At 54.2% G+C, this 26165-nt stretch overlaps 1 protein-coding gene across 1 annotated transcript in view; it reads left to right on the forward strand.

The window, feature by feature from the left end:
* Nucleotides 1–4280: 4280 nt before the first annotated feature.
* PLXNA2 (plexin A2) overlaps nt 4281–26165 on the forward strand; it is a 224444-nt gene continuing 202559 nt past the window's right edge. The window contains exon 1 of the mRNA XM_061161050.1: nt 4281–4418. The gene's annotated coding sequence lies outside the window, so the exon portion shown is untranslated. The remainder of the gene's footprint in view (nt 4419–26165) is intronic.

Raw genomic sequence — 26165 nt, forward strand, 5'->3', positions numbered from 1 at the left:
AGAGAGGACTTCCCCTGGGGATGGGCTGGTTGCCCATTTGGGCCTATTCTCCCCCAAAGTCTCAGGCTTGCTTGCAAAGGCCTGCGGAGGCCTGCTCAGCCAGACCTGCCTCTGCAGGAGCAACGCTTCTTTCTCCCAGGGAAAGTTCGGCTCCACTCCGGAGTGTACCTTTCCCCTGTTCCCTCCCACTCCTCTGATCCTCTTCCCCAAGCCACCCATCTTGGGACCAGCAAAGAAGAGGCCTGGGACCTGGGATGGCAATGCAGCAGGCACTGGTGATTCTGCAGGACTGAGGAGCCAGGACCACTGTGACCTGTAGAGGTGGGTGGCTGGGGGGAGGAAAACCCTGCTGAGCTTGCTACAATTTTCCAAAGATGAGGATCTGGCGTAAGGCAAACATCTGCCCACCCATCCCTCTACTCATTTGATAGATATTTATGAAACACCACCACTTGCCCAGAGCTGTGCTGGGCTGTGACCATTGCTCCTGATGGACATGAGGAGGGACTACAAGGGGCTAGCAGAGGCTTGACAAGTTCCCAGGGGCCATGAGTTTCATATCAGCTGAACAGGATGAGAAAGAGGACATCAAAGCCCAGACAGACACCAGGAATCTCCGGTCCCAGAAAGATGTAGACGGGTCTGAGGGCATGGAACCTATTAGCGTGATTATCAGCATAATTTCTCTTAAAAAAATATGTGTGGAAGAAATAATCATGTACTATATACCATTCCATTTAAGAAATTTAATAAAGTCACTCTTAATAAATAATGTTGGTGGAATGAATGAATGAATGGATACCCAGTGATCAAAAGGATATGATTACTGGAGCACCTTTGAAGATCAAAGGCTCATATATATTGCCATTGCCTCAGAGGATGTTATATCTAAATATACAGCATGAATCTGAGTTGTTCTTTTTTATTCCCAAGATACATTGTTGTAATAATGTACTTAACTAATAAGATCTATATTTGTTTTAGCCTATTAGGACTAAAAATATGAACAAATCTTTCCATTTTAATGATACTATTCAAATCTTCTAACATTTCTATATATTTCTATTTTAGCTCCCACAACTCTCTGAAGATTGGAAGTAGGAATTCCCATTTTACAGATGGACAAACCAAGGCCCAGAGAAGTTAAGTATACTTAACAGGTGACTCCCAGTAGACCTGGTAGGGTTCTTGCCTTTATTGTGCTGACCACAGGCATTCCCATAAAGTCACAGGACTCAGACCTCAGGCTCTGTTCCATAGCAATGTGCAAACTGGGTGACACCGTGTCATGCTGCCTGCAACAGGTTTTCCTGCCTATCTTCTTTCTCTCCCTCCCTCTCTTCACTATTTATTTGAAAGGGAGAGGGGAGCCTGGGATGAAGGATACAGTGAGTGGAGAAGCTTGTTTCATTTTACCTTTCTTACTCTTCCTTCTAGGGTTGATTTCTGGACCACAGGAGGTAGGATTGGAAAGTTATTTAAATTGCTATCAAAATTAAAATCGTCCCAAGACATAATTAAATTGAGGCATAAGGAGATCAAACCAGTCCATCCTACAGGAAGTCAACCCTGAATATTCATTGGAAGTACTGATGCTGAAACTGAAGCTCCAATACTTTGATCACCTGATGCAAAAAGCCGACTCATTAGAAAAGCCCCTGATGCTAGGAAATATTGAAGGCAGGAGAAGGGGACAGCAGAGGATGAGATGGTCAGATGTCATCACCAACTCAATGGACAGGAGTTTGGGCAAGCTCTGGGAGATGGTGAAGGACAGGGAAGGCTGGTGTGCTGCAGTCCATGGGGTTGAAAAGAGCTGGACATGACCGGACGACTGAATAACAACAACTACAAAAGAGATGTAACCTCTTCCAGAGTCACGCAGCACTTGGTTTGAGAACCAGAAAGTCCTAATTTTCAGCTTCAAGCTTTATCAGTTAGGTATTTCCAAGCCTACCACTGCCTGTCCTGGGTTGAGCTGACCAGACCCATGCTCCATGTACCAAACAAAAGAAATTTTCCAAAATCTTCTAGCATCTTCTTCAAATCATATTCCTTAATAAATTGTGGTTTATATTCAGTCTAACCAAAGTTGAGACAGTAGGCAAGGCTGTCTGGATGGAGAGACAAGATCAACTTATAAAGAGAAATAAATAATAATATAGAGTAACTTATGATAATTGCCTGGAGGACTGCCAACAATAAATACTAAAGAAGTTCAAAGAAAAGAGCAGGTATGGATCAGGAAAGACAGCTTAGACAAATTCTTTGTGGCTGCACAGGACACTACAAAGAATAACCAGTGAAAGTTACAAGAAGACAAATTTCAGCTAATTAACCGTGAGGAAAGAACTTTTGAGAAATGAGCTAATTTCTGTGGATGAAGTAAATCTTACATTCCCCCCACAATACTTTACTTAATTCAAGGGGTGATTGCACAAGATAACAGGTGAGTCTACATTTATTTCTCCTTTTTTTTCTTTAAGGCCCCTGCTGCCCTGAGAATTACTTGTGATTCCTTTTAGGGTTTCTTGTGATTTTTTTTTTTTTTTTTTTTTTTCCTCTTTTCTTTATACCACTGAGGCCTGTGGCCACGAGAGGGCAGTAGACGGAGCTTATCGGAATACTTGGACGTATTGAGTAAACTCGCGTGTGCTCTGATAGCCAACAGGGACTAGGCAGATCCTGCGAAGTCGCCCGGCTCCAGCTCGCAGGCCTGTTTCGCAAAGCCGCTTGCAGAGGCTGCGGGGGAACCGAGATTCTCCAGGACGTGGGAAGAAGCAAGTTAAGGCACCGAGGCATTGCCATCCGGAATCCAGGCGCCTCTCACCTTGGTGTATTAAAACAAGTTATTGTACCGCTACCTCTCTGATTCCCCAGCCAGGGAGGCTTCCTGGGTCTGGACATAGAAAGCTCCCCGCTGGGCTCTGCCTCCCTCACTTGCCAGATGCCCAGGATCTCTAACCAGAGTCAGAAACTTGCAATTCAGAGCAAGGCTCGTCTTCACATAATAAAAATGGTAATTAATAAAAAAACAACTTCAAACCTCATTTGACAGCTTGTTGGCTTTCCGAGATTCAGGAGCAGACGGCATCTGCTTGCACAAATTCCGAGAGCCCCCTTCTTAACCTCATCAGCCAAAGGCCGGTTCCTCCCTCCACGCACCCCTCAAATTAAAGACGAAGAGGGACTCTGCAGGATGCGCGCGGTGACAGGTGATGTGGGGGGGGGGGGGCGGTGCCCACGTCCCCACTGACCTCACCCACCCACTCCGCTTCAGTCCTGAGCTCCCCACGCCCTCCGGGGCTCGGCCAAGCCCCCACCCGAATTCCCAGGCCCCAGCACGATTGGCGTGCCCACCCCCCCGCAATCCTGCTTTGGCCACTTAAGGTGGCTGGCGGGTCCGGGCTGGAGTTGGGCGCCGAGGAGACAGCGGGGCGGCCTCCCCCGGCCCAAGCTGGTTGTCCTTTGTTGACAGCTGGCGGAGGAGGAGGTCCGGGGTTGGGGGTGGGGGCGGGGGGACGGGGACAGGGGGCTGGCTGCAGAGGGCGGTGCCAGCGGCGGGCGCGGCCCCCGTCCGGGCGGGCGCAGCCGGCAGGGAGGGGGTTAAGGCGCGCGGCCTCTATGATAATGAGCCGCCTGGTAATATAGGGGGGCCGGCGCTCAGGGCCCCGCCGCCGCCGCCGCCGCCGCCACGGGAGCCGAGCCGCCGGGCGCAGCGCCGTCCGCGCCAGACTGGAGCGGAGCGCGGCGGAACGCAGTTGCTGGGAATTTTTCAGCCGGGAGGGCAGGCGATCCAGACACAGGGACCCCGCGATCCAGACAGGGACCCCGCGATCCAGACCGAAACCCCGGGCTAGCTCGGGAGCCGTGGGGAGCCCGGGGGCCGCCGGAGCGAGCGGAGCCAACCTCGAAATCGATCCGGAGAGCCAGGTTCTCGGAGGAAACAGGACTGTGAACGAACCCGGGGAGCGAGAAGGGAAGGAAGAGCCGCGATTGCTGATGTCAGAGGAGCCCGGAAAGTCGCGCTGGAAAAAATCTGAAGACAGCCGGGGCTCTGCCGCTTCCCAAGGAGAGACCACCGCCAGCCACCACCGCCGCCGCCGCCCCCCCCACGCCCCCTCGGCGCCTCCCGGTTCTCCCCGCGAGCCGGCCACCGCGCCCGGCGGGGCTGCCACCGGGCGGCGGAGGACGGAGGGGCTCGCGGGCCGGAGACCGAGGGGCCACTTCAGGAATACAGATAAGTGGCTGGTGGCTTGACGTGGATTTTAATGAATTTGGACTCCATGTGGATGCGGTCGTCCGCGTGATCTCGAGCCGTGGGCAGCCGGAGGAGCAGGCAGCGCGCCGGCCTCGGTAGCCGGCGGCCGAAGCGGTCGGACCGGGGACGGAAGGACAGACCGACATCTCCGAGCTGGGTAAGCGGCGCCCGAGGCCGGGAGCTTGGAGTCCGCGGCGCCCGCCCGCCGCCCGGTCCTCCCGAAGCGCGCTCGCCCCGCGGCTGCTTCCCGGCGCCCCGCCTCCGCGGGGTCCCAGCCCCAAGCGCCAGGGCTCGGCTGCAGCCGAAGAGTCCGCGCACCGGTCCGGCCACTTTCCCGGGCCGGAGCGCGGCGCCCGCGAGCGCGGGTGCGTGTGCGGGCATCTCTCGGTGCGGCCGCCTCTGGCCCCGGCTTCCCCGCCGGCGCCCCGCTTCCCCGCCGGGCTGCTGGCGGGCGGCGCTCCTCCGCGCGCCTCCACGGCGCACCTGCCGGCGAGCTGAGGCTCGGGGCAGCGCGGGGGTGGCGGGGCTGTCCCGAGAGCTGCAGCCCCAAGCGGGCCTACCCGGGCACCGCACCCACAGGAAAGCCGGGGCCACGGTGGCCGCCGCTGCTCGACTGGGCCGGGGAGGGGCGGGGGGAGGGCGGCGTTCACTCTGGAGCCCAGAGACCCTGGAGGCCACTGGTGGTTCTTCGGAGCAGGGGATTCGGGAATCCTAGGCTTAGCTTCCGGAGGCTCAGGGAAGGAGTCCAAGGCACGGAATGGGGCAAGAGCTCTGTGCCCGCTTCTGTGCGCCCTGGTGGTGAAGCGCCCATCACCACCACCCCCAGGTCTGAGCTGCAGGAGAGGGTTGGGGGCTGAAGGATGAGCTTCTTTCGGGTCTGAAGGCCCCTTATAAGCCACTTTAGGATATTTCCTTCCTTCGGCTTCTTCTTGCCCCACCCCACAAGTGATGTAGGGATCTTGGAAATTTCTAGCCCTTTTCTCCATCCCACAGGTAGTCTCTATACATACATTCATCATGGTCTGGATGGTCAGAGAGAGTCATCCCGAAACTGCCATCCCAGGCCCCTGACGAATGTCCACCTGTTTGGCATGACTCTTGCTCTAGGAAAGAGCTACCTACTCCAATGCATCTGGGAGGGATGGAGTTGGAGGGAGTCAGCTATTTCTAGAAATGAGAGCCCTATGAAGTGGGTAGTGGAAATATCATCAGGTCTCCTGTAAGAATCTAAGATCCTAGAGCAACCGTGGCATATCCTAGAAGTGGGTAGACACGGGACACAAGACAGGACCAGCTCAAGGTGGTGGCTTGGGGACCCAGCAGCTTGGAGGAACCTATAGAGATCTGGGAACCCACTCAGTGGACAGGGTCATGAGAGGCAGATGAAGATGACTGTCTGGGCTGGGCAGGGCTGGACCTTCTGGGAGCTGGGAGTCAGGTTCAGCTCAGCCCCCACCCCCACCCCACACAACAGCAGACTCCTGTCTTGCTGGGCTTCTTCCCCAGACCTTGAAACTTCACTCTTCCCTCTGGGCAGGCTTCTGGGGCCTTCCCCAGAGCGACAGAGCCCAGGGAAGAGATAGCTCTGGCTGGAAGAATGCATCTATTCCCAGTTGAAATGCACAACTTTTGTGCAGTCACCCCAGAGCACTCCAGGAGTTGCTAGCAGCTGTCTCTCCTGTGACCTCTTGGCAAGAAGAGAAGAATTCATTAACTTTCTCTTCACCCCATCTAGTACCTTTTGAAGTAATTACCGAGGCTCTCCCCTCCTTGGCCTGGGGGGAGGGGATCCAGAGGAAAGGTAGGGAAACTGAGAGCCATCTGCCAAGATGCCCTGGTGAGGTTTTGCTTTCCCCTTCTTTCACCTGGTGTCTCTGCTTCCACCCACCCTTCCTCCTCCCAGAACCTGTCCTCGCCGGCTGCCAGCATCACCTGAAAGAGCGGCTCCGCTCAGCCCTCCAGCCAACCCTCTTTGGGGACCGCTGAAAATGGCAGGGCAGGGTGGGCTGCCCTCTCTGCTCCCCCACTGTCCTCAGCAAATCGTATTAGGATGGGGCAGATTGGCTTGCAGAGCGGTTAAATGGAAATGACATGTAAAGTGCTGGGCAATGGAGACGCGGCTGAGGAGCGCGGGAAGGGCCCTTCCGCCCAGGACTGTGAATCTGGCAAGGGGATTCCACCTGGCCCTTCTCTTTGACAGGATGTAAGGACCAGGGTCACTCATAGCCTGGTGCCGGGCAAGGGGACTGGTTGGTCTTGCAGCCTTAGTCTAAATGAAGAGTAAATGGTGGTGTCCCATCACCCCCAAAGAAACCGATGGGATTACAAGGTTGGTGGCCCTGCCTTCAGAGCTGCCCTGAAGACCCACCCCTGTCCCCAAAGCACCAGGGAACATTCACCCCCTCCAGCCTCTAGACCATCAGAGCTGCAGGGGTGTTGGATGCAAAAGTTCTCCAGCTGTTGTAGTGGAGTCTGGGCTTAACATGAGGTTCCAGAGAAGAACAGCTACTTCTCTACCAGGCTCCTTGCCCACTTCCAGATCCTTCTGGCGATTCTGTTCATCTTTATTTCATGGGCACATTACAAGGAAACACACGAGCAGGAGGGGAGGCCAATGACACAGTTAAATATACAAGGCAGCAGCTGGCAGCAGCCTCAACTCGCCAGTTCAGGTGCCATGAAATATTTATGGTGCTGGAGTTGTCACTGTTGGGGGGTTTTCTAGTCTCTGTCCTGCCTCCTCTGCTATGGCTGCCTCTCCAAGCTCTGGGGTTTGGTGCAGGGGGAGGCGATTTCTGTCTCCAAGAGCGATATCCTCCACCCACCCCCCGCCCCAGCTGTCTCCCTGCATTGCCATACAGCTGTCTCCACACATGCGGACTCGGGGGTGGGGGAGCAGTATCGTCTGTGTCCATCACAGCCGAGGGGAAGAGAGACGCCCCAAGCCAAGCCTCCAGCCCACCCCCGTTCTGATCATAAAGAGACCAGAGCATCGTGTTACTGGAGTCTGTGAACCACAAATAAGTCAGGATGGTGAACAGGGAAACTGGCAGAAGCGGGCTTTGAGGTGCTATAGTTTCAGAGCTCGTGGACACAGCCACCCCCCAGCACTGCTGCCCTCGCCCCAGGGCCAGTCTGTTATCAGTTCATTCTAAGAGCATCTTTCTCCCCTTCGCAGATGCTGGGCTCCAACAATAATGAATGGAACTGATTCCCTTATGGGAAACAGTTTTTTTTTTTTCCACTTAGTTACAAAGATTTCATGCCTGATTAGAGTAAATGAGGGGTGGTGGGGGGGTGTTCCCTTCTTGTCTGTTTCTAAAGGTGAGCCCTGTGGAGACAGAGAAAGACGGTTCTTCCTGGGGATGGGGGGGGGGGGGGGCTGAGGGGGTCAAACAGCTGGTCCCAAGGGCCAGGAGGGATGAAGGTAAGAGCTGGACACCCCCTTTCTCCCTGGGTGTAGCCCTCAGCCTCTCCAGGGCCCCGTTTCCTGGCCTTTGGGGCAGCGGGAGCCTCTACTCTTCTATCTGGGATTCGAGGGCAGAAATAGAGGCCAGAAAGTTCTTTGCTGGGGAGCCGGGTCCCCTACTGGGAAAGTGTAAATGGACAGGGAGGGGGAGGTGGGGAGAGGGAAGCAAAGGCCCGAGTGGAGTGGCGCGGGGCCCCTGCTCCCACCGTGGGTCAAGGTGGGACCCTGCCCGGGCCTGGTCCTGTCTCCTGCCGGCTGGGGGTGTTCCCCGTGCCCGCCTCTCACTGCCCTGTCTCCCCTGGGCCCCCAGCTCAGCCCGGGCCCCCACTGACCCTTTTCTCTGCCCCCCTCCACTGGCACCAGCATCCTCCCCCCCAACCCCAGCCAGCCGCCCCCTCCCTGGGGCTCTGCCAGCTATTGGCCTGGCAGCAGCCTGCCCCACGGGGACGCTGGTGGGATGGTGGGGAGGGTGGACTGAGCGGGCACGTTGGGTTCACACAGGCCTCCAAAACCGGAGCTCCCAGCTCAGGCCACAGACTGCTTCAGACCTGCACATCAGCCCCGTGGGGGTGCCGGGTTTGCTAGGGAGCGGGGGTGAGGCTGGGGTTCCCTCGCCTCCGGGAACGCCTGAGTTGGGTGAGGAGTCCCTGCCTTGGCCCTCGGAGAAAGGCAATTTGCTCCAAGGCTTGGTCAAAGCATTTCCCTCTCCTCGGACCTGGAGCCCTGAACTTTGGGGCGGGGAGAGCGGAGAACCCAGCCGACCGACCAGAGATGCAGACCAAGATACAGGCGTGCGAGGCGCACGTGGTGAGACCCAGCTCAAGGCGCAGGAGCAGTCACAGACAGGCTGAGAGAGGCGGGGTGACAGAGGACAGAGATGAAGACAGACAGCCTGGCAGTGAAAGGGGGGCGGGAGGGGCTGAGCGCAAACTCGGGGATGGTCGGTGGGAAGGACGCGGGCAGAGCGACCCTCGGGTCCTCCGGGGCCCTAAGGGGGCTGAACTGGGAAACCGAAGCTGCAGGCTCTCTCCACTAGAGGGGGCGCTTGAAAACCAGGCTGGGCCCTAAACAGTGGCTTTTGTAGAGGTTTTTTTGTTTGTTTTCTGATTTGTTTGTTTTGTTTTAAAAGAAGGAAAAATATAGTTAAGATACGTTAGAAACTCCCAGCTGTCACTGCTCTGAGACAACAACGGGTGGGGTCCCGTTGCCGGTAGGACGTCTGGGCCCCGTCTGGTCGCAGGGGGCAGGCCGGGGCGCCTGCGGCATTAAGAGGGGGCCCAGGGTGGGGAAGCCGCTCCGGGAGGGGCCTGCCCGGCTGGCAGGATGTGTCTGGGGGCCGTGGGGGGGGGCGGGCAGGCGTTCTCAAGCAGTCCTGGCTGCCAGCCTCCCCGCCACGGAGAGGCTCTAGCCTCTCTCTATCAGCGATACAAGTTTTTGGCCCGACCCCAAGGTGCCTTCACGGGGCCTTCCTCTTCTCCCAGCCCCCTAAACAGTCTCAGGTGGTGGTGACGCTGCTCCCGAGGAGACTTTTTCAAAGAGATCTTTCAGGAACTGAACGCATGTCAGCGTTGTATCACTGATTTCATCTTTGTCTTCATACTCTCTGTGGGAGCCTTTCTCTGAATTATAATTCCCCCTTTCATTTCAGCAGAGGACAATATGGAGAGAACAGGGTCCAGAGGCTTTTCTCATCTAAGCAGACAGTAACCGTCTGACAGGGGTGGGGGGAGATATTAAAAGTTTGGGGACGGCAGCGGGCCGGAAAGGAGCATCTCTTCAGATCTGATAGCATCCTCTGATATTTAATCTTGGCTCCCCTTTGGTTCACGTTTACCTGGGGTCAAAGAGGGAGGCGAGGGAGGAGAGAGCAAGGAAAAAAGGAAAACAAGATAAATGTATCATGTTATGAAAGTCTAATCCTCCTTTCCCTTGTCTAAAATTACTTTCGGTATGAGAGATAAAAAGCAGTGGGGTCGCCCTTGCAGAGTTCAGCTTGTCTTGGAGAAGGAAGTGGGGGAGAGCTCCCAGGGCCAGTGGATTATCCCCTCTGCTCTGCCTGCCCCCCCAAAAAACATGTGTTCTCTCTGCAGCTTTGAGAGAGGGGGCGGAGGCCCTGACTAAGGCACCTTCACTTCTCCACACTGTCTGGGGAGTTAAACTTTTTGTATTTTTTTGCATTTACAAGCCTGCCTTCCCACCTTGGTTTCTTGTTTGCCTGTGGAGGGATAGGGAGAGATAGCAGAAAGAGGTGTAGAAGAGCTCAGCAAACGCCAAGTGTGATCTTCATGTGAGAATCGTTGCCCTTGTGCTGAACCAAGACAGAAAGACGATGAAACCTGGAATCAGAACCCACTTAGGTTTAATCAAGTAGAAGTTGGTCATTGAGTCAGTGCCAGGAATGTGTAACACTCAGTACCCAGAGGAAAATATAACTGATCCTACCTTCAAGACGCTTACAGCCTCCTGGAAGGGGGAGGGGGCAGGGAAAATGAACATCCCCTCCCAGAACGTCAATATAAAAGCAAAGGCAGAATGGAGTTAACAGTATGCTGGGGGATCAGAGTGAGTGGAGGTACAAAAGTTTCCCTTTTGCTCTTTTCAGTGGAAGGTGCAGGTTTTCGGGGAGGGAGACTCCTATGCTGGAAAACCTCACAGTTCCCCGTCACGACGGACTGTCTCACCATCTCCCACTCCTCAGCCTCTCAGAGCTACCCCAGCCTTTTTTTTTTTTTTCCCCTCATGCCCCTGCATGGATTTTAAACTGACACCACTGTAGTTGTTTTCTATTAGTCAACATCCTAGAGCAAGATCTCCGTGTAGCACCCTCCCAAGGGCTTTGCACCGTGTATTCTATGTAAATTGCATCCCTTTCCGGTCTCCTGGAGCTGGCAGCTTGGACTCCACTGTGCTTCATCAGGAAATGTTGTTACTCATCTGTATTCACGTTGAAGTGTCCAGAATCCTGCTGTTAGCGCACACACTTTTATCTGAAAGAACCCATTAAAGGGAACCCAGAGAAAATATATTCGGATATCCCCCCTCATCTTGCCTGAGCAGGAAAGCCCCCTCCAAGAGCCATCTCTGCTTCTGTCTGCCTCCTGGAGAAGGACACTCCTTTACAGGTTCTGTCCACAGAGAAGGCCGGGAGGATTAAGGGAGGGAGGTTACAAGCAGGCGGATCTCACTTCAACTTGAAAACTTTCTCTAATCCCATAATGGAGGGGAGTGTTCTGCTTGTACCTTGACATGTTCAGATCAGATTTGGGGTGCGCAGAGGCCCGGCACTGGGGGGAGGCAGAACCAGGGCACATGCTTGGACTTTAAGAGGTCTTTGAAACCTTTAAAAGTCTGTGCTTTTGAGAAATATGTGTATGTGTGTGCATGTGAGTGCATATATTTCTGAAGAGAAGGAATCTGCAAGCCCCGCCCCCCTCCCAATATAAAGAACCACTAAACTCGAGTCTCCGGGACCTTACTTGGCCCCAGTTTCCACTTGGTGCTCTGGTTGTGGATGCAATCGAGGCTTCGGGTGAGGAATTGTAACCCCAGTGTCTGCCCCGCATCCCCAAGGGACAGATGACTGACTCAGAGGAAAGACGAGAGGTCCAAGGTCCAAGCCTGGGCGCCCAGGTGTGGTCATCGCTGCGCAACCATGGGCAAGTCACAGCACCTTTCTGGGCAGGAGGCAGGGCGGAGGGCTCCTGCCTTGAAGGGGCCAAGGGTGGAAGGTTCAGGAGAGGAGGAAGGGCTGGGTGAGAAAGCCCTGGCTGCCCCGTGGAGGCGGGAGGGCCAGCGGGCAGACAGAAGTGACACCAGGGGACGGTGCCGCTTTGAAGCGGTTTCCTGCTCCATGAAAGCGAAAGGCCTCAGCTGGGCTGGGTAAATATTACGTTGGCCTCTGACCTCCCACCTCCCCTGACCGCCCCCCACCCCCACCCCCCCCACTGCAGTTTCCCTTTTTTTTCCCCGGAGCTGCAAAGATACCTGAGGGAGAAGAGGCTGTTTTTTGAACTTGGGGTTCTCAGTGGAAGCCCTTGGCCAAAACCAGGTGGGAGGATCAGGCTCCACCGCTGCGCCCAGCCCTGGGAACCCGGGTCAGCCAGCCCATTGGGATCTGAGCCCCTGTTTCACGCTGGAGGCTGGTGATTTTTCCAGGAGAGAGGCAGTCAGGGTTTCACAAGCCCCTGGAACGACTGGCCCCCTGCTCTCACCCCAGCCACCCAGACCTTCCTGGCAGGCCCCTTGACTCTCTGTGAAATTAAAACCCACAACCACTAGGGTTTCAACCAGGCAAACACCCCCTGAGGTTTATCCGGAAATTAACAGAATTCAAGTCTAACGCCCCATTCCGAGTGACCCCCAGGGTGTGAAGCCCTGCAGGTTCTGAGCCCAAGAACCTAGCTGTAAGAGGCTTCAAGAAAACCTTCTGAACCACTTGTGAAACTGGGAAGTCACACCTGGCACCCGTCTTCAAGATCCTGAGAGCAGCTAAGAGGGGTTGGAACAGATGGTCAGGAAGAGACCAGTGTGAGGTTAGGGTCCTAATGCATGAGAACAAAGGGCCTTCTTTCACACCTGTGGCTCTTCCATCTTCCTGAAAGCTTTCTTACCTGTTGACTGATGCTCATCCTCCATTTGCTCCCAGGTCAAAGAGGGAGATACGAGGAAACCCCAGGACACTCTGGGAGAATGGCCTTCTGCCCCTCACACAACACCTCCGTTTCTTCATCTGTATAGTGGGGATGAATTGTTTCCCTGACTCTCCAAGTGCCCTCACTTGCCTTTGTTTCTGGAGCTGGGCATGGGAAGATAGTATTAAGGGATCTGGAAAAACAACAATTGTCACAACGTGCAAAATAATTCTAAAAGTTACAACAGGAATACAGCCAAGCTAGAGATTTTTTTCCCCTCCCCCCCTCTCGCTCTGAAATTTGTTTGGAATTTTCTGATAAAAATAAGATTTTATTTAAAGAAAATCTGTGTGCTAAAGATTTTTATATATAGAAATAGATGAAGGACTTAAGGCTCAGTGGAGACTAGAGGCTGAGAGCAAAACCCACGGTGATCCTGGCAGCCAGGTCATATGTGTGGCTCTGAGTTAGGACTAAGCTGTGGGGATAGAGTTTGAATTCCGAATTTGCTACCTTTGGGCTTTGATGTCTTCACATCTAAGAGTGGAGATTTAGGATACTGTCACAGAACTGACATGTTGGCATGTTTCTGGGAGTCAGCCTCCAATGAAGGGCAAGGGGCAGAGCTCTGGGGCTCCTGCTTCCTGCCTGCATTCAGCTTGCATTTGTCTGTAGAGAGAGCTCCTAGAAGCGTGGGTATGAATGGGATGGACACAGCATGAAAAGCACCAGCAGACATTGGGGCCCAGGGCCAAGCTAGACCCTGGGGCTCAGGATCTAGATCCCTGGGCAGAATGTAGCAGGATGTTGGGGGAGAAGCTGTCTTCTACCAGCCCAAGAAGCCCCCCCCACCCCAGCCCTCCCCGCTTCAGCACAGAACCTGGCCCCTGGTTGGAAGTACGGAGCACGGGGGGGTGGATGCAGGCGGAGGGAGCCCCATGCCTTCCACAGCACTGCCCAAGAGCCAGAGGTGGAAAACGAGGGTGACAAGGTGCCTTGGGTCTCTTTTCCAGAATGTTATGAAGAAAACCACTTGCATTGCAAAAAAGAATAGGTGTTATACATACAACACTTGAGAAATGTCTCTGAGTATTCGACAGCAACTTTTCCCTGGGTCCACACAATAGATGCAGAAGCTGAGTCCAGCCTGGGCCAGTGGGAGCGGCCAGTCAAGCTGTGGAGAGCGTGAGGGGGCCTGTTTGCCCCAGCCAGGCCCAGCACACCTTCTCCGCCTGCCTGTGTGGGAACTTCTCTTTCCAGCCTCTCATGCCTTGCCACGTCCCTGCCTCTCTTTCTTGGATTTGAGCAGGTGTCCCTGAGGACAGACCTCTCCCCTGCCCTGCCAGTCCGCCGGCCCTCGGGCACCCCCGTGCTTCTCCGTGGCACAGGGCAGTGTGCAGAAACCACCCCGCCCCCCCCCAGTTAAAGACTCCAACAAGCTTTCCCCCATCCACAGCAGGCCTTGCTATTTGCAGAGTCAATGGCCCTGGCAAAGCCCAGCTCTCCCCTCCCTCCCCAGAGGCAGTGTGGGCACTGTTTGCGTGGCGGTCTCTATAGACTCGGCATTCACAGCTTGGAGAGGCTGAGACAATGACCCGAGCAGCTGTCTGCAGACGGAGCTGGCTAGGAGACTGCCGGAACGGGAGGCGGGAGCCGGGAGCCGGCCGGGCTTTGCCCAGCTCGCACCTGTGAGCTTTCTCAGGCGGCCGTGGGGGACCCGAAGGCCACAGGAGGCAGGGCTGGGATTCGGTGGACCTGGCTCAGGCCACCTGACTGACTCCTGCCACGAGCCCCCAGCCTCCTGGGCCAAGGTTGCCACCAGCCGTGTGGTCACTCTGGGCCTGGAGGGAGAAGCAAGGACCGGTCTTCTGAGGAAGCAGTGGGCTCTGGCCTGAGGACAGGAAGCGGAGAACACCTGTCCAGGTAGAGACAGACAGGCCACTTCCCCAGGAACCTGCCCAGGCAGAAGAAAGGTTTTTGGGTTTGGATTTTTTTTTTTTTTTTTTTTTGCATTATTTGCAAGGAGGCTAAAGTTGGCTCGACGTGATTTACTTTGTACAAATGTTTATCGAATACCTGCTATGTGGAGGGTATCATGCAAGGGAGGCAAGGCACTATCCTGGCTCTTGAGGAGCTCCCGGTTTGGCAAGGGAAAAAGGGGAACACGTGCAAATAATGGTCATACAAATTAAGTGTTGGGACACAGGAGAGAGAAATCAGTCATGCAAGCCAGTCATGCGATCCAGGGAGGGAAGGAACTCTGCATCACGTGGGGGATTCAAACAGAGGTTGGAAGGTGATGACCAGGTCTCCTGTGGAGCAGGAAGGTGGAAGAGGTGATGGCCGAAGTCCTCACCCACACCCCAGTGCTCTCAAATGGGGGTCTTTCTGTTTGCTGCTCGGGGAATTCAACACAGGAGAAGTCTCCTTCGAGAAGTGAGGCTGAGTGTCAGGTTTGTGAGAATGACCCACAGCTGCTGGCCTAAATTCCACTGTAAACAGAGATGGTTCTCACACCTCCGCTCCCCCCACGACTCCCCTCGGAGCGGGGTGCCAGGAAGGCTGGAGGACAGGAATAAGCCCTGGCCTCTCCTGGAGCCAGAATCGTCCTAATCGTGTCCGAGTGGGCCCTCTGTCTACAAGCAGGGGCAGAGCCGCCTGCATGGTCAGCTCTCTGCCTGCACAGCTCTAACTTCTAATCACTGTCATAAACAGGACGGAAGCAGCTGCTCACTCCAGTCTATTATCAGCTTGGTTGGAGACAGAGAAATTTAAATGACAGTAAGATGCTTAGCAAAGAAACGAAAAGTCGGTGTTAAAAATAAAGAAAACGAGACAGCTTGTTTCATCGAAATAGAAGGGTTATTAAACAGCCCTGAATTAATCAGTGATCTGCCAGGGCTGGGACTCGGCGCACGCGGAGCCAGGGAAGAGAGCTGGAGAAGACAGGGCAGTCAGAGGCAGGTAGGGGCTGCCTGCGATCTCGGGCCAGCTGCTGGGACCGCGGAAGCAAGGGTCTTAGAAGGGGAGATGGCAAGTATCGGTTTTCTCCCCCGCAGATAAGAGCAGGTCGGGTGGGGAGGGGACTTTGGCAGCCCAGCCTCTCTGCCTGCAAAGCCCTGTTTCTGGATTCTTCTCACCTGCCAGCACCTGAGCTAGCCCTTGAGCCATCTCCAGTCCTCGGCCCCTCCCCGGGGCCAAACAAGTGGCATTGGGTGGAGGGCTCCTAGGAAGCCTCTTCCTGTCTCACAGGGTGTCCCCAAGAATGCAAGTCTGACTTGAGCTCCTCACACTGCACCCCCATTCCAGAAGAGTGGTGACTGTGAGCTGGGTGTGGCCAGAGCCTGCCTGCCGCAGGGAGACTGACCTCCAGGGTCGGGGGTCTGTCCTTGCTGGTGTCACTTGGTGGCACCTCACTGCCGGCCGCAGAGCAGCAGAGAGACAGATGTAACTCAGGCCTACTTCCAGATCAGTGCTTTCTCCAAAATATTTCACCTCAAGTCTGCCTACGTCTGTGAAGTGGTTATGCTGACGCTCCGCTCTCCTTCACAGGCTTGCATGAGCGGTGCGTTAATGGGATGTTGTTGTCCACTCAGTTGTGTCCAGCTTTTTGCAACCCCATGATTCCCTGTCCTTCACTATCCCCTGGAGCTTGCTCAAACTCACGTCCATTGAGCCGGTGGTGCCATCTAACCACCTTGTCCTCCGTCACCCCCTCCTCCCGCCTTCAATCTTTCCCAGCATCAGGGTCTTTTCCAATCTTCCCATCAGCCAAAGTGTTGGAGCTTCAGCTTCAGCATCAGTCCTTCCAATGAAAGTTCGGGGTTGATTTCCTTTAGGATTGACTGGTTTGATCTCCTTGCAGTCCAAGGGACTCTCAAGAGCCTTCTCCAGCACCAGAATTCCGGAAGCATCAATTCTTTGGCACTCAGTGTATGTGAAATTCTTATTATAGTTAACTATGAGATCGCTGCACAAATGCTAGTTTATACTACAGTGGGGTCCCTTGAAGACTCAGGACAAATGGAAAGGAAGGTTTGCCATACGGTATGGAGTGGGTCTGGGGAAAGCAGACTTGGGGGCACCTGGCCAGGGCTCCGGGCAGGGAGGCGGGGCCTCGGGTGGGGGCGGGGCCAAGGGGAGGCGGGGCCACAGGCAGGGAGGCGGGGCCTAGCATGTCCTGAGCACGTGTGCTCCTGACCTGCAGGGCCGCCTGCTGTATCTTGAATTAATCACTCCAGGAGCATTTTCTTTGCTCTTTGACCTCAACATTCTTTCTCCTCTCGCCTCCCTCCCTTCTCGCTTCCCTCCTGGCTGTTTACCCTTTTCCAGGCTCCTCTCTCACACCCCATTCATCATCAGGGGGCCAGATCCTCCCTGGAGAAGCCCTCTCATCTCGGGCCCAGGTGGCCCCGCGCTCCCCCGGCCTGTGTTTCCTTCTCTCCCCTCCGGCACATTCTTCTCCCCGGCCGTGTCCGGCTTCCCCCATAACTGTGCCCTTCACTTTCGTTCACCGCGGTTGGGCCTCAAAAACCTCTTCTCCCCTCCCCGCTCACCCAGGTGCTCAGGGTCCTCCAGGCCGAATGCGTTCTGGCACAGACAAGCCCCATAAGTGGGCACATCTCTGCCCAGAGTGCCCCTGGCCCCGCCGTGTTCACGCGTCTCCTTTATCCAGCACCGCCGCGGTTCCCCTGCTCCGTGTGAGCCTGAGTGCGCCTGTTACTTAAGAGAAACTGCTTGACAGCTCGGGATCTTCTCTGCAAAGAGCTCAGAGCCTCAGACAAAGAGAGAAAAATAATAGAAGCTGAAGGTGGGGAGGGACAGGGTGGGGACACAGCCTGCTTAAGAAGCTTCCTCATAAAAAGGAGTTACAGCTTTTTATTCAAAGGCAGGCTGTTGGTTCAGAAAAGCCCGGGAAAGAAGGAGAGGCGGAGAAGATACTGGAGGGGAGTTCCAACCATTGTGCTGACCAGACCCCAGCATGGGAAGAACCCCCCCAAAATGTGGAGCTCAGCTGGGCAAGCATCTCTCAGCATCTCTCCTCCTGTAGACCACCTGTCCTCTCTCCCCCTTTCCTTCTTCTTTCCTGCCAGGGGCACCTGGGTGAATCACCCAGAGCCCAAAAGGGGCCCTTAAATCCCTCTCAGAGCCCGGAGAGGAGGGAGTGAGGCCCAGGGCAGCGTGGGGCCCAAGGGACTGGAGTGATGGCTACTAGGGAACAGGAGCACCCAGGTCCTCCCCAGAGGCCTGAGTCCCCAGGCTCCGTGAACAAGAACCACCCCATCAGCTGAGTGAGGCCAAGGCTTCCTTGTCGTCACCACCACCCAGGGCAACCATTGTTGCCAAGGAGATGATGCCCTTGTACAGTGTTTCTCCAAAAACAGAAACAAGAGTAATTGGTGTTTATTCAAAACTGTAGCGTTTGCAAAACACCTTCTCCTCTATTTTTCTCATTGATTCTCACCACAACCCTGTGAGGTATCCTTTTACAGTTGAGGAAAGTGAGACTTCAAAAGGTTAAATAACGTGTTCAAGGTCACTGAACTAGTAAGTAGTAGAGCAAGACTTGCACCCAGGTCTACTTCCAAAGGGCTTCCCAGGTGGCTCAGCCATAAAGAATCTGCTTGCTAATGCAGGAGCTGCAGGAGCTGAAGTTTGATCCCTGGTTTGGAAAGATCCCCTGGAGGAGGACATGGCAACCCACTCCAGTACTCTTGCCTGGAGAATCCCATGGACAGAGGAGCCTGGTGGGCTACAGTCCATGGGGTCACAAAGAGTCAGACACGACTGAAGTGACTTAGCACACACGCACATCCTACCCCCAAAACCCATAGCCTTCCCTCCGCGTCTGCTGCCAAGTGTCACAGTGAGTTTGACTTCCTCATAGGAGTCCTCCTCCGAAACCTTCCAAGGGGACGTCTCACACCGTCCCCTCTGCTCCTGATCACTTTATGCTGTCAGCTGGCCACTTCTGAGTGTGTACTTTTTAATGTGATTGATGATAGTATATGATTCATGGCTCTGGTGCTCTCTTGCCAAGGCTTTTCCTGCACCAGCCCTGTCTGTAGGGGGCGTTCATCAAAGGAGAGCTGGCATCTTCCCACTCTTCTCCATCCTTCTCCCTGCCTTACCCACCTGGCTAATGACATTTGCTCATCACCCAGTGGGCCCAAGATAAACAGCAGCCAGGATCCTTCCTGAACGGCTCACTCTCTTCTTCACTGCTGCTCAGTGACCAATTATGACAAATGCTTGAGCCAAGTGTGTTAGTTCCACCAAGGCTTAGAGCAGCCTCGTGGGTGAGGGAAGCGCATATGCAATCCTCTCCCCTTTGCCCTGCTCTCCACAAGTCAGACTGAGTGCAGTCCTGAGTAAAAGGCCTTCTGCTACCCCCGCGCAGATGTCAAAGACCTCTACTTCAATGGGCAGGTCAGACACAGTCATGTGGAAAAGAGGGCCAACAGTACAATGCAATGTTTGCTAGAAACAGCAATGTCTAATTGACTTTGGAGGAGAGACAGGTGAGCGTCTAGAGGCTTCCTGAAGTTTTGAAGGATTGGCAGAGTTTGGATAGGCCAAGAAGAAAGTGGAGATGGGCATTCCAGAGATAAAACCATGCGAGACGTGTTTTGGGGACTCTGCAAATGAACAAGTTTGTTAGGAGTGGAGTCACTCTGGAAGAGGTAGGAAGGAGAGCCAGAGAAAAACAGAAGAGCCAGTTTGGGAGGACTTGAACTTGGGCACTTAGCAGTCCCTGGTCTGTCTGGGCAACAGCAGGGAGCCAAGGAGGGTGTTTCCATGGGTGGATATCATATTTTGGCCATATGCCTGGTAAAGTCAGTCAACGGTAGTCTTCTGACGCACGAGAAATGAAGCGGGACAAGGCACACCTTGCCGGAAAACTTCGGCTGAATCTTTGATGCTGGTGGCCTTCGCCATAGCCGGGGGCGTCCATCAGGGTGGGAAGCCTGGATGGTGACTGTCTTACATGCACATTTTCAGGGAGGCCGTGCAGGGTTGCTGGTGAAGAGGACCACTCTTTTGAACTTTGGAGAACCCCAGCTTCTAGAAACAGCATTTTTTAAAAAATGCACCTTGATCTGGCACTAATGGCCACTTTCCCTGATGCCAGGACAAGGAAGCAGCGATGGGGAGTGCCCCTAGTCCCTGGAGCCTCTCAATGGCTGCCATGGGGCAGAAAGCACGAGGGTCTGCAAGAGAAACAGCGAGTGCTCTCACCCAGGGTCTCCTGGGGGCTGTTAAAATTCTTCAAGAGGAGAAAGGCAGGACTGCTTCCCAGAGAGTAAGTGGCGTGTAGGGCCAGTCCCCTGCCTGAGCTGAGATGAATGTCTAGGACTTTGTTTTTTTACTTTCTTCTCTCTTTTGCCTCCTCCAACCCCCCTCCCCCGCCCCCGCCCCGCCTGCCCCATTGCTGAGAACTGGAGATGTATCACTGTTCTTTGAAAATATGGCAGTTAATGGCAGCATAATATGCCATTATGCGAAGTGACTGTAATTTATTAATATTTAACCCCTTAGTTGGGCTCCTTCTGCCCTGTGTCCTGCTCTCCTGTCCCATTTCTGTCTCGGAGTTCCTGGCTCTCCCTTGCATAGTAAGCATGGGTGAGAAGGCGGGAGACACATTTCCAGGCTTCTCGGGAAGCTCTTTTGGAATTTCTCTGAAAGGTGACTGCCAGCCAGCAAACCTCTTGCAACAAAGCACCTCCGGACTCCACCTTGTAACAGATAACTCAGTCCTGGCCACTCCTCCCTCAGCCCTGCTCCTTTACCCCGATAAAATGGGAACCTCAAGTCTTGACCTTCAAAATGCTTGCCAAGTCTCATTTAACATCCTTGCGAGTATTCCCAGACCAGACGCAAGAGAGTTTGGTTGAAAAATGACTTGTAAATATCTCCGTAACTTCTGCTTCCTAGCAGAATGATGCTAGTTACTCAGCCTTCCTGAGATTCCATTTTTTCCATCTGTGAAATGGGGAGAATAATACCTATCTTGCAGAATAATCACAAAATCACCCATTGCATATGCCAAGAATCTAGCTGTGTGCCACATAGCAGATGGTTAATAAATAATAATAAGATAGCTGCTCCTCTTTATTATTTTTGCCATAGAAAACACAGGGAAATTTTTATCATCCTACTATTCATGGTTATGAAGTCTTCAAACATGAATTTGGATTTGACTTAGCAAAGCTAGATTCCCACTTTTATTCCTTTGCCAGACTTGGGAAGGAGCCTGAAAATTCCTCTTCCTGTCCTTTCATTTCAAAAGGCCTACCCACAGAGCAACCTCACCACTGGAGTGGTTTGGATACAATCCGGCTGGAGTCCGGGGACCAGTGGGGTAACCTTTCTAGGGGCCCCATAGTGCGGAGGGCAGACATACCCCTAGGGTGCAGCTTGGAGGCTCAGCGCCCCGCTAAGTCACCGAAATTCTTTCTGCCCCTGGGGTGAGGCGGTCACGGCCAGGCCCGGCTGCGCCATCCCCCAGAGGGGGTTGAAGAGGGCAGAGCCCACGGAAGGGGGATAGGCAAGGGTGGCGGGCTGGCAGCTGCTTGAAATTGATTGCTCTTGTGGTTTAGTTTCCACCCTGGGCCCCTCTCTGCGCTGCCCGGGGGGCGACCTTTAGATAATAAAGGGAATTCTGGGAGATCTCTGACAGGCCCGTGACATATGGGGCAGGTCTGCAGGGTCAGGCGGTGTATCTCCCTGCTCCCGCCCCCAGGATAATGAATCTTGTTTTGACTCGGCTGAGCCAGCCCAGCCAGCACCCCAGAAAGGAGCCCAGCCCCTCCACGCTGCAGCCCTTCAAATCAGCGCCTGTCTTTGGAACCCTTCATAGTGCAGGGAGACAATTCCAAACTTTGATAGCCTGTGAGTGGAGAGGAGAAACACGGTGTGTTTTGCTAAGGCCCTGGGAGAGCTGTTGTGGTTTCCCGGGCTCGAGGAGAGCCCACTGGGAGACCTGGGAGAAAGGAAAAAAACAACAACAGAAAACCCGTCCCGGGGTGAAGAGGCAGGGCTCCCCGGAGGACAGGCCGGAGGAGGAGGAGCTGGGGTGGGAATGGAGCGATGTTTCTCCTGGGGGGTCACAGAGTATCCCCGAGCATCCTTGTGGGCAGGCGACATGTGGACTCTTCTGGGCAGGAGCAGAAGAGGGCAGGGGAGGCGAGATGGACCGGAACGCTCTGCAGGAGCAGCGGGAGAGGTGAGAAGTTCTACTCCCACCAGGGCCAAAGCGGGCTCGGGGGCCCTGTGTCTGCCTGGTGAGGAGGGAAGCACGTCTCACCGCCTTCGGTTCTCACGGAGGCCTGAAGCACCTTCATTTCCAAGAGTGTTGGCCCCACGGGGATTTCCACCCACACCCCTCGCCACAAACGCCGTTTGCTTTCAAGGAGCGGGTCCCACACCCAGCCGGTGGAGTGCATCGCTCCTCCTGGCTATAGGAGTTTGTGGGGACGGCTGTGGCTGAGCACCATGCCCGGGGTGGCTTAGACACCGGGGTTAACGGCCTCCTGGAGGCCCGGAGCCAGGGTGCGGGCAGGGCTGTGAGGGAGGGCGCTGTCCCGGCCTCTCTCCTTGGCTTGCAGGTGGCCGTCCTCTCCCTGTGTCTCTTCACACGCCTTCCCTCAAAGCCTACCTGTTTCTGTGTCCGAATGCCCCCCTTTTGTAAGGACACTGGTGCATTTGAGACATAAGAGATATGGATTCAATCCCTGGGTTGGGAAGATCCCCTGGAGGAGGGCATGGCAACCCACTCCAGTATTCTGGGCTGGAGAATCTCATGGACAGAGGGGCCTGGTGGGCTGCAGTCCACAGGGCCGCAAAGAATTGGATTTGACTGAAGTGACTTATAATGCACACGCACCACCCTACTTATCTAATTTTAATTCAGTTACTTCTATAAAGACCCTGACGACAAACGCAGTCCTGCTCTGAGGTTGTGGGGATTAAGGCTTTGCCGTATGAATTTGGGGGTGCGTGAGAGCAGGGGCACACCTCAGACTCCTGCCTTTAATGCCAGGGCCCAGCCCTTGGCCTCCCCTGCCCCCTGCCTTGCCCACGGTGCCGTCTGGGGGGCGGAGAACCCGCCCCCTCACGGGGGATGCAAGGCACCTGCCTGGCCCCCTCACTGTCTGGAATCCGGGTGCTTCCCTAACTGCTGATCAGTGTTAGGGACGCCCCACATTTCCTTCGCTTACTCCTTGGTTATTTGAAATTGAATCGGGTTTATCCACCTGTGGCAAAGAATGGCATGACAGATAAGCAGGGTGTCTCCCTTCTCACAGTGAGAGGAATGATGCTGCGGAAAGTTGCCTTGACATTCTGGGGGGTGGGGGCTGGGGGGAGGGCACAATGTCGTCCATTTTACTTTCTCAGAAAAGAGGCCCAGAGGCCACGTAGGCAGAGGCCTGTTTTCCCCCCTCTGTTTCCCCTCGCCTCCTCTCCTCTGGCTCTGGGGCAAGGTGTAGACACTTAGCTTCACAGAACAGCCCAGAGTCTGGGGGGAAAAATGACATTCAATTAATGAAGCAAACGCAGCTGGTACAGCAGTGACATCTAAATTGTTCCTTTGGTCCTGTTATTTTCTGTAGGAAATTCTGCCTGTCCCCACCCCACCCCCTCCCCTCTTCCCTTTAAATCGCGTGCATAAAATACGCTAATAACAATCTCCGGTGTCTGTGCCTGAGTGACAGCTGAAATAAGAAAAAGACTAATCTTACCTCCTGCAGCCCCGTCACACGGAGATTAAATGAGTCTCTCCCCCACCCCCTCCCTGCCCCCCTCCCCCTCCCCCCACGTTCTCTCCTGGTCTCTTCTCAATGAGCATCATGGGCATTTGAATAATAATATTATAGACGCCGTCAGGGTGACAGTGGGGGAAAAAAATCAGCTCAAACCCATGATTACTCCTTCCATCTAATAATTATTTAAATACCAGATAACTCCTTTCACTCTAATTGAGGCCTTTCAGCTGTCGGCGTCACCCGGGGCCTCTGCACGCGCCCTGGCACTCACCTTGTACTGCCCGACGTGCCTGGACTACCTCCGAGGTCGCTGTTCGACAGTCACACTCGGAGTCCTGGCATGTACCGCCACGCAGATGACATGCATGCGGGTCCTTAGGGAGCAGTCCATCCACGGGAGGCAAGGCCGGGCCCCCCGAATTGTGCCGTGAGAACATTACCCTCATAGATTTTGATTCTTAGAAATCCTACCCTGAAGGCCGCCTTCTCGGGTCATTGGAACCGGTCCCCTGCCTCTGGGTAAGCATATTCCTAAACAGCTGTCAGGAAAACTCACTGTCAGAAAATTCCATAATTTCCTTGGCAGGATGCCCCGGGATCCTCTCTGGATAGGAGGCCCGCTGGATAGCTCACTCCCATCCCTTCTGCTCTATTTCTGACTCTTTGAGAAAAAGAAAGACGTGGCCTGCGCTGGGACATGAGTGTCCTGTCTGTGAGGTTGTCTGCAAGCCCTAGGAAGATGGTACAGGACAGTGTGGTAGCTCCCCAGTCCAGTCCAGTTCAGTCGCTCAGTCATGTCCGAGTGTTTGCGACCCCATGAACCACGGCACACCAGGCCTTCCTGTCCATCACCAACTCCCAGAGTCCACCCAAACCCATGTCCATTGAGTCGGTGATGCCATCCAACCATCTCATCCTCTGTCGTCCCCTTCTCCTCCGGCCCTCCATCTTTCCGAGCATCAGGGTCTGTTCAAATGAGTCAACTCTTCGCATCAGGTGGCCAAAATATTGGAGTTTTAGCTTCAACATCAGTCCTTCCAATGAACACCCAGGACTGATCTCCTTTAGGAGGGACTGGTTGGATGTCCTTGCAGTCCAAGGGACTCTCAAGAGTCTTCTGCAACACCACAGTTCAAAAGCATCAATTCTTTGGTGCTCAGCTTTCTTTATAGTCCAACTCTCACATCCATACATGACCACTGGAGAAACCGGTCATAGTAGAGGTGCCCTTCTCGTGTGTGATGACCACCTGGACCTGCCTGGGCCTGGAGGAGGTCACTCCTCTGACACAGAGGGAGCCACTCTGCGTCCCTTTTCTCCCCTGCCCCGTAATCTGCACCCCTTGAGTCTGCCCTGCATGACCACCTCCCTGCCCAGGCCCAGTGCCAGGCCCACTTCCACCGTCGCTGGGCCTCCACCATCGAAAGGCGTCTTCTCTGCCCCCCAAACAGGGCAGCCTCGAGGCTAAACAGAACTGACCCCCAGGACCGCGTCACCCACAGCAGAGGAAGCAACAGGCCTTTGGTCACAAGGTCTGGGTTCTGCTGGCACCTGCCTCCGAGTCACGCGGACTCACCTTTGACAATTTGTTTCCTTTCCACGTGGTTTGGCTTCTTCATTTGAAAAAAGAGAAGTGGGTTGGAGTCATCTTAGAGTCGGCTTCAGCGCTGGCCTGGAATCCCTGCTTTAAAGGTGCCAATCATTAGAAGGGGCAGCTGAGGAGAGGACGGGCTTCTCCCTGCCCTGGGAGAGGAAAGGGCTTTGGGGGAAGCCCAGGGACAGCTGCCAACTCCTCGGACTGCACAGGCCTCATTTTCTGTTCGTTTTCAGTTCAGTCGCTCAGTCGTGTCCAGCTCTTTGTGACCCCGTGGACGGCTGCAGGCTCCCTGTCCACTCTGTTTGTTTTGTTGACATATAGTTGATTTTATTATAGCTGGTATTGTGTCAGTTTCAGATGTACAGCAAAGCGATTCAGTTATCTATATATTTTTTCAGATCCTTTTCCATTATAGGCTGTTATAAGATATTGAATATTGCACTGTGTGTTTTACAGTAAATCCTATTTTATATATTGTAGTATCTGTTAATCCTATACCCCTAAATTACCCCTGCCCCCCTTCTTTTTCCCCTTAGTAGCCATAAATTTGCTTTCTATGTCTGAGTCTGTATCTGTTGTGTATATGGATTCATTTGTATTTCTTTCTAGATTCCATATACATGATATCATTATTTGTCTTCTTCTGTCTTACTTCACTTAGTATGATAGTGTCTAGGTCCACCCATGTGGCTGCGAATGGCAATATTTCAGTTTTTCATGACTGAGTAATATTCCACTGTGTATGTGTACCATGTCTTTTGATCCATTCCTCTGTGGATGGACACTGTAGTTGCTTCCACGACTTGCCTGTTGTAAGCGCGCAGCCCTCCTTCTCATACTTAACTGTCTGGATTCTGGCTTCTCGGGATCCTGGCTGTGTGGGCCACCTACGCGGTGCAGTTATAATAACAGACATCTTTCCTGTTATTGTGATGAAAAATATCATAGCCTGGATGATGTTGGTGATGATGGTGCTGCTGATGGCGATGACAGAACGACGGAGGAGCTGCAGATGGGCCCAAGGGTGGGAGCTCTAGCATCAAGAACTTTCACTGAGTTTAGCAAAATTGTATTTCGACACTAACTCCTCTTCCTGCCTCCTCTTCTTTCCTTTTGCAATAAGGGGGCCGGGGGGCAATATGCATAGAGGCTTATGCTCCCAGATATCCTGAAAAAGGCAAAAGGGCGGGTTGTAGGGAGGAGAGAATCCTTCGCTGAGCTGAGCTGGAAATGCCTGATTGTCATCTCATCCCTGTTTCCCCCCTGATGCCTGTAGCATCTGATAGGGAAGGTATTAGATGCCTTCTCTAGCTGTCACCAACACCTGCCTCCTGAGCCCTCATCAGGGAGACGGTGGCACCAGGTCCTCAAAATGAAATATTTAGTGACTTTTGCTTCCCAAAGAGGCAAGTGTGGCCTCCCCTTGGCATCAGTGCTCTGA

Source organism: Dama dama, chromosome 14 (genome assembly GCF_033118175.1).
Source record: "Dama dama isolate Ldn47 chromosome 14, ASM3311817v1, whole genome shotgun sequence".
In the NCBI taxonomy this organism is placed as follows: domain Eukaryota; kingdom Metazoa; phylum Chordata; class Mammalia; order Artiodactyla; family Cervidae; genus Dama; species Dama dama.